At 43.8% G+C, this 14,332-nt stretch overlaps 1 long non-coding RNA gene across 1 annotated transcript; it reads right to left on the bottom strand.

Annotated features, from left to right (window-relative positions):
* Nucleotides 1-1,664: 1,664 nt before the first annotated feature.
* On the bottom strand, nt 1,665-12,215 carry LOC309342397. The gene is made up of 3 exons (XR_014156773.1): nt 12,091-12,215; nt 4,933-5,098; nt 1,665-2,080 (listed from the first exon to the last, which is right to left on the bottom strand). It is a non-coding gene; the product is annotated as an uncharacterized lncRNA (long non-coding RNA).
* Nucleotides 12,216-14,332: the final 2,117 nt, after the last annotated feature.

The raw sequence follows: 14,332 nt of genomic DNA, 5'->3' as shown, positions 1-14,332 counted from the left end.
CCACCAAGCGGGGGTCGGGTCCTCAAACCACAACACCACGCTCTAACCAACTGAGCCGAATCAAATGTTGTTTAAACAGCATTGCCAAGTGGGATTCATCCCTGACCACTGGCCATGCTAGCTAGGAATGATGGGAGTCGGAGTCCAAAAACAGCTAGAGACTTGGGAAACCGTGTTCTAGTCTATGTTGCTGATCCATGGAGCCCTTCTTTGGGGGGAATGGAGTACATAATTTCTGTGACCTTCGTAAGCAAACAAGAAGGTCCCTGTGCCTTATAGCCATTGGCTGCTGCATGTACACATGGCAAAACAGGCACACATGCATGCACAGCACATTCCTGGAACAATGCCTACAAAGGTTACATGTGGTTTTCCCACACTGTACTGGCATGCCCAGAGGAAAACTTTTGCCCATGTTCAGGCAGATCAAGCTGACAACCTATAGCAATTGTAGCTTGTTCAGACAGTATCCTGCAGGTGGTAGCTCGTTTGAAATTGAGGTGTATTTTTAGCATAGCAGTGTTGGTGATTTGTAGGGTGTGTGTGGAAAGTAGGGCAGGGAGTATTCAGAACTCGGACTGTGCGGACAGATTTTGCATACAGAGCAAAATGGGAATATTCAGGCTTCTGATGGCTCTGTGGAAAGGCTGGAAGTCAGGTTTGGCCAGGGATCTTCTGTACAGAATGCAAAATCTGCATGGAAACCGACTTGTTTTGCAGGGTGGGGTAGGGTGGGCAAGACAATATCAGCCCCACTTAATAGTGCATTTTCTATCCTCTGCACTATTATATCACCTGCACTTGCTGAAACAGACAAAGGACTCGGTAGCCTAGCATTATGCAGCTGAACTAGCTAGCCTTGGGGTTATCCATGTGGTACCCAAGAGCATTATGATGTCCTAAAGGTCTTTCCGCATGGCCACAAATATATGGTGCAGATGGGACCTTAGATTTGTCTTAGATGGTTTCATTGATTTTTATTTATTTATTTATTTATCTCTCTCCCTCAATTTACAAAATTATTGATACTTATTCAGAGATTTACCCCCCAAAACCCATACCCATTACAAAAGTATATTTTTATAATATACGGGTGTTAAACTGCTATTTAATCTAAATAAGAAGAAAGGCAGAAAGGAGAAAAAGACAAGAAAAGGAGAGCGAAAGCAAGAGAAGAGAAAGAGAGAGAAAAAGATTAGAGAAAAATAAAGAAGAATAAGAGGACTTCTGGCTCTCTGTCCTGCAGCTAAATATAGTATTCACTCCTTAGGACCCAACCATTCTATCTACTATAAACCAGTGTTTTTTCAATCTTCAAATCCAGCTATTACAAGTTCATTTTCTTTTCCACGCAAAAAGTACATAACAAATTTCCAGTCCTTAATAACTGTCAGTCATGGTTTTTCTCTAATTAAACATGTTAAATTTGCCATCTCAACGAAGTCCAGGCATTCTTCCAAAGTGGGTAAGGCTGTATCTTGATTTTATCTTTATTTCTAATTATGGCTTTATGTATATTTGTTTTTAATTGGTTTGCTTATTTTAAGTTGTGAACCACCCTGAGGTTTAGGGATGAAGGGCAGCATGCAAATCAATATTAATAATAATTCTTTTTTTTATTTTATTCATGCTTTGTAAAGAATAGGACTTGTACACCACTTGGAGAAGTTGTTGAGCAACTGGTTTATACATGCTCAAAATAACAAACTAGCCTATTAATTCCATTGCCAGCTACCCAGCCCCACTGAAGCTGAGGGAGACAGCCATGACTCCACTTAGCCTCCCAGTGAGTTGAAGGCTGAAACATAAAAGAAACCTCTTCACAAAAGAGAGAGGAGAGGCTGCGGTCAAAAACTGATGAAGAATAAGAAGCAAGCACACCAAATGAAAGAGCTCCTTTGACATGCTCTCCTTTTAAAATAACCTCTGCTGCTTCCATCTCCAGGCATGACTTCCAAGCAGTAATGTCTGAGCATCATATTCGGTAATATGTTCCACATTGATTTTCCCCCGTACTCTCTGCTGACTGTACACTTTGCAGAAAGCATTGACCCCAAAGTCAAGGTTAAGTCCATGTTCCCTGAATCAACAAAGCAGAGGGAGGAGGCTGGAAGAGAGGGTGCATTTATGCAATGAAATAATCAAGAAAGTATGCGAACAAAAAGTTATCTACACAGGCCATTGTTAAGGGGGGGGGTATGTGTATTCAGAGTGTGTGTGTGTGTGTGTGTGTACTAGAGCAAAATTATAGTTTTGACCAGACCTGAGTACTGACACATTCAAAAACCAGAAATTGCAGAGAGGCAGTAAATAAACTTTCAATTTTGACATTCTTTTTTTAAATACCTTTTCTTTTGCCATGCAACATTCCATCAAAAACAACAGTCAATTGCCAAAGGACCAAACTAGATGAAATGTTAAATGTGTGTGTGTACATATATATGTATGTATGCATGTATATATGTATATATATGTATATGCATTCAATATATTTTGTTCTCACTTTGCAAAGAGCAGTTATCGGGCGGGGAGAGATCAGGATAGGAACCATGTCATGCAATGAAATAAAATAGTTGTTTAAACAGTCACCTGCTGGGGTGAAGGACAGGTGAGTTAGAAGTTCCTAAGATAGCCAGGAATTGACAACTCTTATTCAGGTCACAAAAAATGTTGATTCGGCCACTGAACGTGCTAACAGTAATTGGTTTTAAAAGCCTCTACCAGAACAGGTTTTGAGGTATCTCAGTGGTCATGGGAAGCAGACACTTTCGTCAAAGCTTCAGGACAAATGCCTATGTCTATGAAACGACTACAAACAAGCTACCATTCATAAATTATAGAGGTTGTGATTTGTGAATAGACCCGTTTCTCAAGTCTGTCCAATTTTAAGTGCCAAAATTAATATCTAGTCTGTTGGAAGGAGAGTTTACAGAATACTGACACCGTCTGAAAAGAAGAAGAAAGCAACCATCAAGTACTCTCTTGAAAAACCACTGCCAATGTTTGTTTCTAAACATCACAAAACCAGCAAGGGAACTCTGGAAGGACTCACCATATGTTGCCATTTTTATTTTTATTTTATTTTTTTGCAGAGTCAACACTTGTGGGCAGAGCCATTGTGGGAAAGAATGGACAGAATTATAGTAACAGCCAGACATTGCAGGCAGGGAATATGGCTTCAGTGCTAAAAGATGCCAACTATGATAATGTAGATTATTATTGATCTAAATAGCACCTACATTTCAGTGCTGTGCCATTATGATGATAATGATGATGATGATGATGATGATGATGATGATGATGATGCCTGTGGTATTGCACTCTGGAAAGGCAGGAAAAAGGAAGGAATTTTAACCAAGATAGAAAAAAGGTAAAGGTAAAGGTACCCCTGACCGTTAGGTCCAGTCGCAGACGACTCTTGAGGTTGCACGATCATCTCGCTCTACAGGCCAAGGGAGCCAGCGTTTGTCTGCAGACAGCTTCAGGGTCATGTGGCCGGCATGACTAAGCCGCTTCTGGTGAACCAAAGCAGTGCACTGAAACGCTGTTTACCTTCCAGCCGGAGCGGTACCTATTTATCTACTTGCACTTTGACGTGCTTTCAAACTGCTAGGTTGGCAGGAGCAGAGGCCGAGCAACGGGAGCTCACCCTGTCGCGGGGATTCGAACCACCGACCTTCTGATCAGCAAGCCCTAGGCTCTGTGGTTTAGACCACAGCGCCACATTAGTGAAAAGATGAGTTTTCAAATTATGAACATTGTGAATTCTAGGCAGAACAGAATTCTGTAGAAAAGAAGCCAAATAGAGATGAATAAACAGAAGATGGGACCTTGTTAGATCAGGGAGGGAGTACCTATGGCCTTCCAGTTGCAGGAAACATAGGCTATCTGGAAAAATACCCACAGGGAGGTAGAACCAGTAGAGGCTCCCCGCAGTGGGAGCCAGTGTGGTGTAGTGGTTAAGAGTGGTAGACTTGTAATCTGGTGAACCGGGTTCACATCTCTGCTCCTCCACATGCAGCTGCTGGGTGACCCTGGGCTAGTCACACTTCTCTGAAGTCTCTCGGCCCCACTCACCTCACAGAGTGTTTGTTGAAGGGAAAGGATAATGTTAGCCACTTTGAGACTCCTTCGGGTAGTGATAAAGCGGAATATTAAATCAAAACTCTTCTTCTTCACAGAATATACAACTGGGAGCAATCTTGGTTTGCTTCTGTGAATTGTAGGGAAAAGCCCAGCTTTCCTATCTTGGCCTCATCCACACTTGCCCCGTGATTTCTAGTCATGGATTCAAGAGATCTGGGGGGGGGGGGTTGTCCTGCTGCTTTCCCCAGACAAACCTGCTATTTACTGCTGAATTGGAACAAAAGTCAATATGCAGAAAAGCCAACTGACATTTGTGGGACAAAAAAAGAACCCATGACTAGGAATCATGCAACAAATGGAAGAGGGGCTGAGCCCTCTATCGCAGCATCAATTGACTCTGTTGTGTTTACACTAGAGACTGGTAACAGGTGACTCTTCAAATGTTGTCGGACTACAAATGCCGTCATCCGTGTTTCTTCAGACATCCAAAGAGAGGCATCCAAATTTCTGGTATCTTGTGTATATCAAAGTCTGAACCACCTGAAGCTCAGTGGTGTATCTTGTGTATATCAAAGTCTCAGCCACCTGAAGCACCTGAAGATCAGGAGAAAAACATCCCAGATGCTATTTCTGAATCTTGTCTATTCTGGAAATCTTATGGCTCATATTTTTACACCACCCTGATAGGAGTGGAAAAACCAACCCATTTCCCCTAAACTTTCCTCTTGCTCTTCTTTTTGTTGCTGTTCCCAACAGGACACACACTCTCTCTCTCTTAAAGAGAGAATATGCCTGGAATGTTTTCGTTTCACTTTATCGCTTATGAAACCAGCGAAGATTTAATACCTTAGACAGATTCTTGTGATGGGTAGGAGAATTTCTGGGCTATATTTGGCTCTGTACATTTTTCTTTTTCAGACTGTTAACTCCAAGCACAGAAGAGAGTTCAACATTCAAGGGAGTGACATGCAATCCTTGCTCCACTTGTAACCACAGTCATCTTGCCGTAGGCCTTAGAATAATAATAGGAATGGAAATTATTCAGTGGCTCATGATTTCCCAAGGAAAAAAAATCTCTTTAGCAGCAGCATGCCACTGAGTCATTGCGGTCGGCCTACAAGGTCAGGGTTGCAGAGCTGTCTTTGCCATTCCTACCACTGAGTAGCAATCGAAGCCTGGGGTATTAGGAAAGAATGGGAAAAAAGCATGGCTGGCTACTAGTATATGCAAGCGGTACTGACATTGCACTTCAGATGACCCCAAGGCCAGCTGACTGTCTGTGGAACCCCCTCCTGAGATGAGTTTCAACTTCTTTGCTCATTACTGTCGCAAATGGAATGGGTTGTCAACAACTCTTAGGAGCAGACCAGCTCTGGGCTCCAAGGCACAAAGGCAACTGTCTGGTTCAGCATCCCAGAAATTGGTATCTAATGAAGAGTTTGATATCAGGCTTGCCCTCAGTGTCCTGCCTAAGGCAAAATTCAAAGTGAATTTGAGTGTTTTTCCTCAGGAAAAAAAAATGTCTGGGGAAATTTGAGGAAGCCCCCCAAAAGAGCATAAATCTGTACTGCTTGCAAATTGACTGTGATGTTTGAAACCATTTATTTTTTAACAAATGCCCCAAATCCCCTTCTGGAAACGTTCGTCTGTTTTAACAAAAGCCTAGTAGGCACGTTGTCACCCATCAACTGAGTGCTCAAAAACCTAAGTGAGTTACACCTCTAATATCTAAAAGACAAATCTCCTTCTCTGCAGACCCTCTTGAGTGTTAAGCTCAGTAGAGAGACCCTCCTGGAAGTTCCACCACCCTCTGAAGTTTGGGGAGATGATGTGGTGGTCCAAGAGATGACTTTCTCTGTGGCAGCCGCTAAGCTCTGGAATTCCCTCCTTGCAGAGGTGCATGTGGCGTTTTCATTGTATAGCTTTTGTGACATGAGCCAGTATGGTGTACTGGTTAGAATGCTGGACTAGAAGCTAGGAGATCAAGGTTCTCAGCCATGAAGCTGTCTCTTCTTTCAGCCTAACCCACCACAAAAGGTTGTTAGGAGAATGAGACAGGGAGGGGTAGAACCATGTATGCCATCTTTCCTGGAGGAAAGGTAGGATGTAAATATAATAAGATAATAATACCCTCCAACAAGTTACCGCAGAAAACAGGGATGCACATCTTCCAGATGCTTGCCTGCATGAGTCATGTGAACTGTGTGAGATCACAGCACCCCCAAAATGCATGGTTTTAGACACTGCAATCCTATGCAAGATCACACCCTGAACGTGAGAGCACAGTCTCTGTCAGGCTTTGGGGAAATTGGATCCCTCTCCAGGTGGCAGTAAATAAACAGATCAAACGGAAGGAGCGTTCTTACCAGATAAGCTCTTTAATAATCACAGCGAGAGACAAAGGAATGCATATCTCTCTAAAAAATTGTGTTACTCCCATTAAAGGTTTACCCCCTCCCTCCCCATTAATCTACATCACTCCTACATCGGGTAATCTGAGCTTGTTGTCCTTGCGCTTACTATTCTATCACTTTCCAAGTGTTGTCCAAGGACACTGGATCTGCCAGCTGTCTCTCTCCTGGTGTTTCCTCTTCTAGCTGTTCCTCACCCAGTATCTCCCGGCTTTCCCCCTCTGGCCTATGCCCCTCTGCAAACCACTGTTCTAAATCAATACTGTCCTCCTGCCCTTGGGAAGGTTCAGAAAAAAGGTGGTGGCTCCCACCATTCCTCCTCAGTCCAGTCCCTGGCAGTACCCCAAAATGGGATGCCATGATTTAATCATGACAGTTGAAGGGTACAGTGGTACCTCTGGTTGCGAACGGGAGCCGTTCCGGAGCCCCGTTCACAACCTGAAAGGAATGCAACCCGCGTCTGCACATCTGCACACACATGGGTTGCGATTCGCTGCTTCTGCACATGCGCATGACATCATTTTGCGCGTCTGCACATGCGTGAGTGGCAAAACCCGGAAGAAACCCTTCCCGGTACTTCCAGGTCGCAGTGGGATGCAACCTGAAAAGACATAACCTGAAATGAATGTAACAAGAGGTATGATGGTATGTAGTTATTGAAGAAGTGACACCTTGGGTTACAAACACTTTGGGTTACAGACTCCACTAACCCGGAAGTAGTACCTCAGAACTTTACCTCAGGATGAGAACAGAAATCACGTGGCGGCAGTGCAGCAACAGCGGGAGGCTCCATTAACTAAAGTGGTACCTCAGGTTCAGAGCGGTTTCAGGTTAAGAACGGACCTCCAGAACGAATTAAGTTCATAACCAGAGGTACCACTGTATCTGTACCCTCGACTTTAACAGAGTGCTATTGCGCTCATGTCCAGTTTGCAGGCTTCCCACAGATGTGTGTCTTCAGTGGTCAGCCACTGTGAGAACAGGAGCCTGGGTGAGATGGGTCATTGGCCTGATCCATCACCTTATGTTCTTATGAAACCTGATTTATTTGTTTATAAAAATATTTATATTATTATTATTATTATTAACAATAAATTAAAGTGGTTTACAACACTCATAAATAGATCTGTACTGTAAAATAGAATGCCAAAAAAATAAAACCAGAGATGGACTAGATGACCCTCAGGGTGTCTTCCAGCTCTGTAGTTCTATGATTCTATTATGGAAGGGCAGTTTCTTAATTGCCAACATAATTTTGGAAGCATGGGCCTCTTCTGCTTGTAAATTATTTTAATTGATTTTAATCTTGTATTTTTATATTGTCGTAACTTAGCTTCTGACTTTACGGTGAAGGGCAGGTAAGAAATCCAAGAAATAAATTATGCAGGGAAAATTAATTGCATGAGGAAATAAACAGTTTGGGCCATGTGGTATTGGAACCACACTTCCTGTTTGATTAAAGTTTTTTATTTGTTACTAAAAACAACAGCAACCCAACAACCTCAAGACACCACAGCAAAGGAGGACACAAAAAACAGCAGATATAATTAGTCCTTGGAAATTCAAGACAATCTGTTCCTGTTAATTCTGCCTGTAACAGCCTAGGAGTGAATAGTGCAGGGCGTGACAACTCCTTCTTTGTTCTTATCAACTCCAACTGAACTTTGCAAGAAAATATGTCTAGGGGTCATATCACTGCCAAAGCACACGGTTATAAATTAACCAGGTCTGTTTTATAATAATATGAAAAGCCTGTAGGAATAACACAAATGAATCACAGGAAAGAGTGAGTGCCAGGTGTGATAGAGGTCAGGCTGTTTCATAGCAGCAAAGGGCAATTGGCCTCATCTGTGGCCATTTTGCATTGCCGGAGCCAGCAACATTTTGCTCATTGCAAGTCATGAGATCAAAATTTGACCAAGTATTGAAATTCATTACACACACAGTATTAAAACACACACACATTTAGATGATGATGAGATTTGGATTGGACATTTAGATGAATGGTGTGATTGCAATGGTGGCAGACAGTGGAATAGGTTGAACATATGACACAGATGAGGAGTCTGACCACTGGTTTGTCCAGGCCAATGTTGGTTTGGCTTTCATTCATTCCATCACAAACACTCTGAGGAACAGGATTCCAGTCACTATTTTATTTACCAAGAATGCCCCAGACATTCCATATACAAGGCTAGTTTCAATAATAATAATAATAATAATAATAATAATAATAATAATAATAATAATAATAATTTATTTATACCCTGCCCATCTGGCTGGGTTTCCCCAGCCACTCTGGGCAGCTCCCAACAGAATATTAAAAACACGATAAAACATCAAACATTAAAACTTCCCTAAACGGGGCTGCCTTTAGATGTCCACTACAGACACAGTCACCGACCCCTCTCTATCCTCCATTCAGCCAAGCAAGAGTCCGAGTGCAAGGACACATTCCAGTCAGCCAAAAACACCCAAAGGCCAAGGCAGCGCCAGTGAGGGGTTGCGGTCTGGGGAGAGTTCCAAGGGCCAGATAGAAAGGCCCAGAGGGCCACATTTCACGCCCTGGCCTTAGGTTCCCCACGCCTACCATATTCCATGCCTGTTGTGATATTTAACAGTTTTTAAGCTGACAATTGTTTTTGTACAGTTGTTTTCAGTGTTTTCATTTGTTACAGTGATTGTATTTTTATTATGCTCTATGACACCCTGTGCTCATTTGGGAGGAGGGGCGGAGCAGAAACGAAATAAATACATATAGAAATATAACTCCTCACCAGTGTTCGAAACTCCCCTTGTTCTGGGCGCATTTTGCGACGGGGAATTTCTTTCGTGCGAGCAGTTTCTGAGCTCTGGGAGTAGTACTGCGCCTAAGATTTCAGATCAAAACTGCCACTGCTGGGACAAAAGGAGGAACTTTTCCTGCTTCCCCACTTCCAGCTACTCTCTGACGACTGAAGAAGGGACCTTCATAAGAATACAGTGGTACCTCGGGTTACATACACCTTGGGTTACAAACACTTCAAGTTATAGACTCCGCTGACCGGGAAGTGGGAAGCAGATGGTGCTGTGGTCTAAACCACAAAGCCTAGGGCTTGCCAATCAGTAGTTTGACGGTTCGAATCCCCACGACGGGGTGAGCTCCCGTTGCTTGGTCCCTGCTTCTGCCAACCTAGCAGTTCAAAAGCACATCAAAGTGCAAGTAGATAAATAGGTACCACTCCGGCGGGAAGGTAAACAGCATTTCCGTGCGCTGCTCTGGTTGGCCAGAAGCAGCTTAGTCATGCTGGCCACATGACCCAGAAGCTGTACGCTGGCTCCCTCAGCCAGTAAAGCAAGATGAGCGCTGCAACCGCAGAGTTGTCCCCAACTGGACCTAACGGTCAGGGGTCCCTTTACCTTTAACCGGGAAGTAGTACCTCAGGTTAAGAACTTTACCTCACGATGAGAACAGAAATTGCGCAGCGGCGGTGCGGTGGCAGCAGGAGGCTCCATTAGCTAAAGTAGTACCTCAGGTCAATAACAGTTTCAGGTTAAGAACGGACCTCCAGAACGAATTAATTTCATAATCAGAGGTACCACTGTATCAGGGGAGCAGGCAGGGGAAGTATGGCTTTGTTTTTTGCAGTCTTCAGATGAGGACTAGACCATATGAAAAATGAATATAAGATTTTAGCTGCAGTCCATTCGTTTTCAGCTTTGTATTATTCTTACAAAAAAAGGCACCTAGACATTCCGTTGTAGCGCCCACAATCTAGGTTTAAAGGTGCCCTTTAGCTCCTAGCTTTCATAACACAGTTTCTAAAACTGGTCCTCACCTCAGACATTACTTCTTCAGGTATCACTGGATGGAATAATGTTTTTAACCGTAACTGTTTTTACATTTTTAAAAAACTGTAATTCCTTTTGGAATACTTTAATTTGTTTTTCTTTTTAAATTGTTTGCCACCCTGGACTTCTTCTGGATTGAAGGGCAGGATATAAATTCCATAATAAGCAAGCAAGCAAACAAACAAATAGGATGTCACATGGCCACCCTAGGCTAATAGGAAATGATTTTTTTTTTTAACAACTCCTCTCGTCTCCAACAATGTTGTTTAGCCAACAAAATACCTGATGCCACACCTGAGGCTTAAATACTGAGCAAGCAGGTAGCATTCCTGGCAGCTGGCAAACCTTAGCAGCGACTAATTGCTATTAGGTGATGGGCATTGAAAACGCTTGCTAGGAAGCTTGGCTTTTTGTTGTTTTTGTTTTTTAAAAAAGGAGAGTGTTAATCTTATTGTCGGGTACTTTGTTTCCATTGCAAGGTGGAAGAAGAAAGATCTCTGAGACAGCATTTTGCGGCTCTCCAGAGACACATAAGTGCAGTGAGGGTTTCTTTTGGCTGTTGCCGATTTGCCTGGTTTTATTTTAATAGTGCAAGCAGCGCCACATGCTCTGGGAGTCATGTACTTAGCAAAAATCAATCCCCTCCTTTGTATACAGATAGACACAGCAGACTGGCAACGGCTGAGGCTTTTATTGCCTCACCTAAGCTGAGAATTCCTAATAAGATTAAAATTTACACTTTCTGCCACTGACAGATGGTGTTTTCTGCCAAGTCCCACTGCATTCCTGAAAAGTAGATCTGAATTACAGGAGTTTCTTCTCTCTCTCTCCTTCTTTCCACCTCCTCTACAATCCCTCCTTCTTTGGGAAGATCTCTCACCCACTCTGCCTTCTCAATACTTCTCTCGGGTAAGAATATCTCCAATGGTAAAAAAATAGTTTTATCATCTTTTCCAGGAAGAAGATGATGTTAGGGTAGACTCGGACATATTCTCAAAGTGACAAGCCTACCACAAAATTGTACTACTATTACTACTACTACTACTACTAAATTTTATTTAGACAGTGGTACCTCGGGTTAAGAACTTAATTCGTTCTGGAGGTCCATTCTTAACCTGAAACTGTTCTTAACCTGAGGTACCACTTTAGCTAATTTGGCCTCCCGCTGCCAATTTCTGTTCTCATCCTGAAGCAAAGTTCTTAACCCAAGGTACTATTTCTGGGTTAGAAGAGTCTGTAACCTGAAGCGTCTGTAACCTGAAGCATCTGTAACCCGAGGTACCACTGTACTCCACCCTCCCTATCCAGAGCTGGGCTCAGGGTGGCTAACAACAGTAAAATTACATAAGGGTCAGACTGAGTCCAAACCAAAGGCCAGGCAGAACAGCTGTCTTGCAGGCCCTGCAGAAAGATGTCAAGTCCCGCAGGGTCCTAGTCTCTTGTGACAGAGCATTCCACCAAGTCAGGGCCAGTACTGAAAAGGCCCTGGCCCTAGTTGCAACCAATCTAACCACCTTGTGACTGGGACCTCCAATGTGTTGTCATTTGTGGACCTTCAGGTCCTCCACGGGGCATACCAGAAGAGGTGGTCCCATAGGTATGTGGGTCCTAGCCTTGCTGCCCATGTATATCAGAGGAGGAGAAGGTGGCAGCAGTCTCCTCCAAATGACAAAAAGCTTCCCTGCTGTTTGCCAGGAGGCCTGTACCAGGGATAGGAAAGTTGCCCAGATGCTGCAGGCCTACAGCTTCCATTCCTGCTCACCATTGGCCAGGCTGGTAGAAGCTGGGAGTCAAAAAACACCTGGAAGGCACTACATTGGCTGTGCCCCTTCTGTTGTAGTGGGGGACTATAGCAGCAGTAAGGAGGTCTGTTTGGGCTTGGCAGGAGTCCACGTTGACCCGCAAGGTTGCTTTCCCCAAGCCATGTGCAGCTGCGCCATGCCTGCCACCATGTGTGGTAGCATGCGTGGAAAGGGTAAAGACAAAGGCACAATCAGGGTCCTTAAAGAATGCTTCCAGTTGTTACTTGGCAAGCAGGGGTGGTCTTTGGGGGCCTTCGAAATGTGGCACACACTGGGATTGGCTCCAGCACACACTGGGATGGGAGCTCTTGAGAGGAGCCCCGCCCTGCTACAATGGAGGTTTACTGATTGGCTGTTCTCAGAAGTTCCAAGCAAACCTTTCTTTCCTTTGAAGTCAGGTCACCTGACACCATAGTGGTTTGGAGGGCGGCAACACAAGGGTTTTCAGTGGTGGCCCCCTGCTTTATTTATGTGTTTATTTAATTTGTATACCATGCTTCATCCAAAGATCTCAGGGTGGTTTATAGCACAAAAATACAAAAATGCTCTCACCAGCAAGGAGCTCAGTCTACGTCATCTTTGGTTGCCTGGCAAAAACATTTCTTTTCTTCCAGTCCTTTGGCTTTTAATTATCTGTGGCCTCGGTCAAGGGATGGGTTGTTTCAGAACTGACATTTAAAAATATGAATGAGTTTTAGATTTTTTTCTGTTTTGTTCTTTGTGGCTTTTAATTGATGCTTTTTTATTGTTGTTAAGTCACTGCGAGAAGTGAGGTTACAGGGAACCAGGCAGTGGCTTGGTAGTGGCGCCCGCCCTGTGGAATACCCTCCCATCAGATGTCAAGGAAATAAACAACTATCTGACTTTTGGAAGACATCTGAAGGCAGCCCTGTTTGGGGAAGCTTTTAATGTTTGATGTTTTATCATGCTTTTAATATTCTGTTGGGAGCTGCCCAGAGTGGCTGGGGAAGCCCAGCCAGATGGGTGGCATATAATAATAATAATAATAATAATAATAATAATAATAATAAATAAATAAATAAATAAATAAATAAATAATATTATGAAAGTTATTACAGTGGTGCCCCGCAAGACGAATGCCTCGCAAGATGGAAAACCCGCTAGACGAAAGGGTTTTCCGTTTTGGAGGTGCTTCGCAAAACGAATTTCCTATGGGCTCGCTTCGCAAGACAAAAATGTCTTGCGAGTTCCTGCGGGTTTTTTTTCCTTCCCCCCTTTTTCTAAGCCGCTAAGCTGCTTATCAGCTGATCCGCTAAGCCGCTTATCAGCTGATCCGCTAAGCCGCTAAGCCACTTAACAGCTGATCCGCTAAGCCGCTTATCAGCTGATCCGCTAAGCCGCTTATCAGCTGATCCGCTAATCCGCTAAGCCGCTAAGCCGCTTATCAGCTGATCCGCTAATCCGCTAATGGGCTTGCTTCGCAAGACGAAAAAACCGCAAGACGAAGAGACTCGCAGAACGGATTCTTTTCGTCTTGCGAGGCACCACTGTACTGTAAAAAAGTGCCAATAATTCATTATAACAACAGCAGCAACAACAACAAGAACACTAGGTGATTGACAGGGGGCCAACCCAATCCACTTGTCAAAGCAGCCTGGGTGGGAAATGAGGAAGCTCAGGATCCCCATGCCTGGCTTGGATCATTCCTAGAAGCATCAATGAACCACAGCTGGACCTTGGGTTTGCCCTAACAGGGCTCTTCATATAATAGAATCAGAGAACTGTAGAGTTGGAAGGGACCCTGAGGGTCATCTAGTCCAACCCCTTGCAATGCAAGAATCTCAACATGCAGTCCCCCATTCAATTTGAAACCATACCAGACCCTGCTTAGCTTTGCAAATTTGCTGGCAGTTTCACTGCTTTGGAGTCAAAGGCGAAGACAGTCATGCGAATGGAATGATGCCCATATTTAGATGTATTGAGGTCTGTGCTCAGACAGGCTTGGGAAGATTAGTTTCCTGAGCCATCATTCTCTGCTTGCAAAACATGGAACTCCGGCTGACGGCGGTCAGCAAGAGGAAATATTAAGCTCCATGGGCCATTGGTCTTGCTCAGCATGGCTTTTCTCGCCACCGATCATTTTTGCAATGTGACGATGACATACCGTAGGAGTTCCACCTCTCCGAAACAGAGTTGCCTCATCAACAGAGCTCAGATGCCTCGCTCCAGTGAAGCCCAGTG

Source organism: Podarcis erhardii (assembly GCF_964252035.2).
Source record: "Podarcis erhardii genome assembly, chromosome: 5".
NCBI lineage: Eukaryota > Metazoa > Chordata > Lepidosauria > Squamata > Lacertidae > Podarcis > Podarcis erhardii.
The sequence above is the reverse complement of the archived record's forward strand: the minus strand, read 5'-3'. Positions and strand labels throughout refer to the sequence as shown.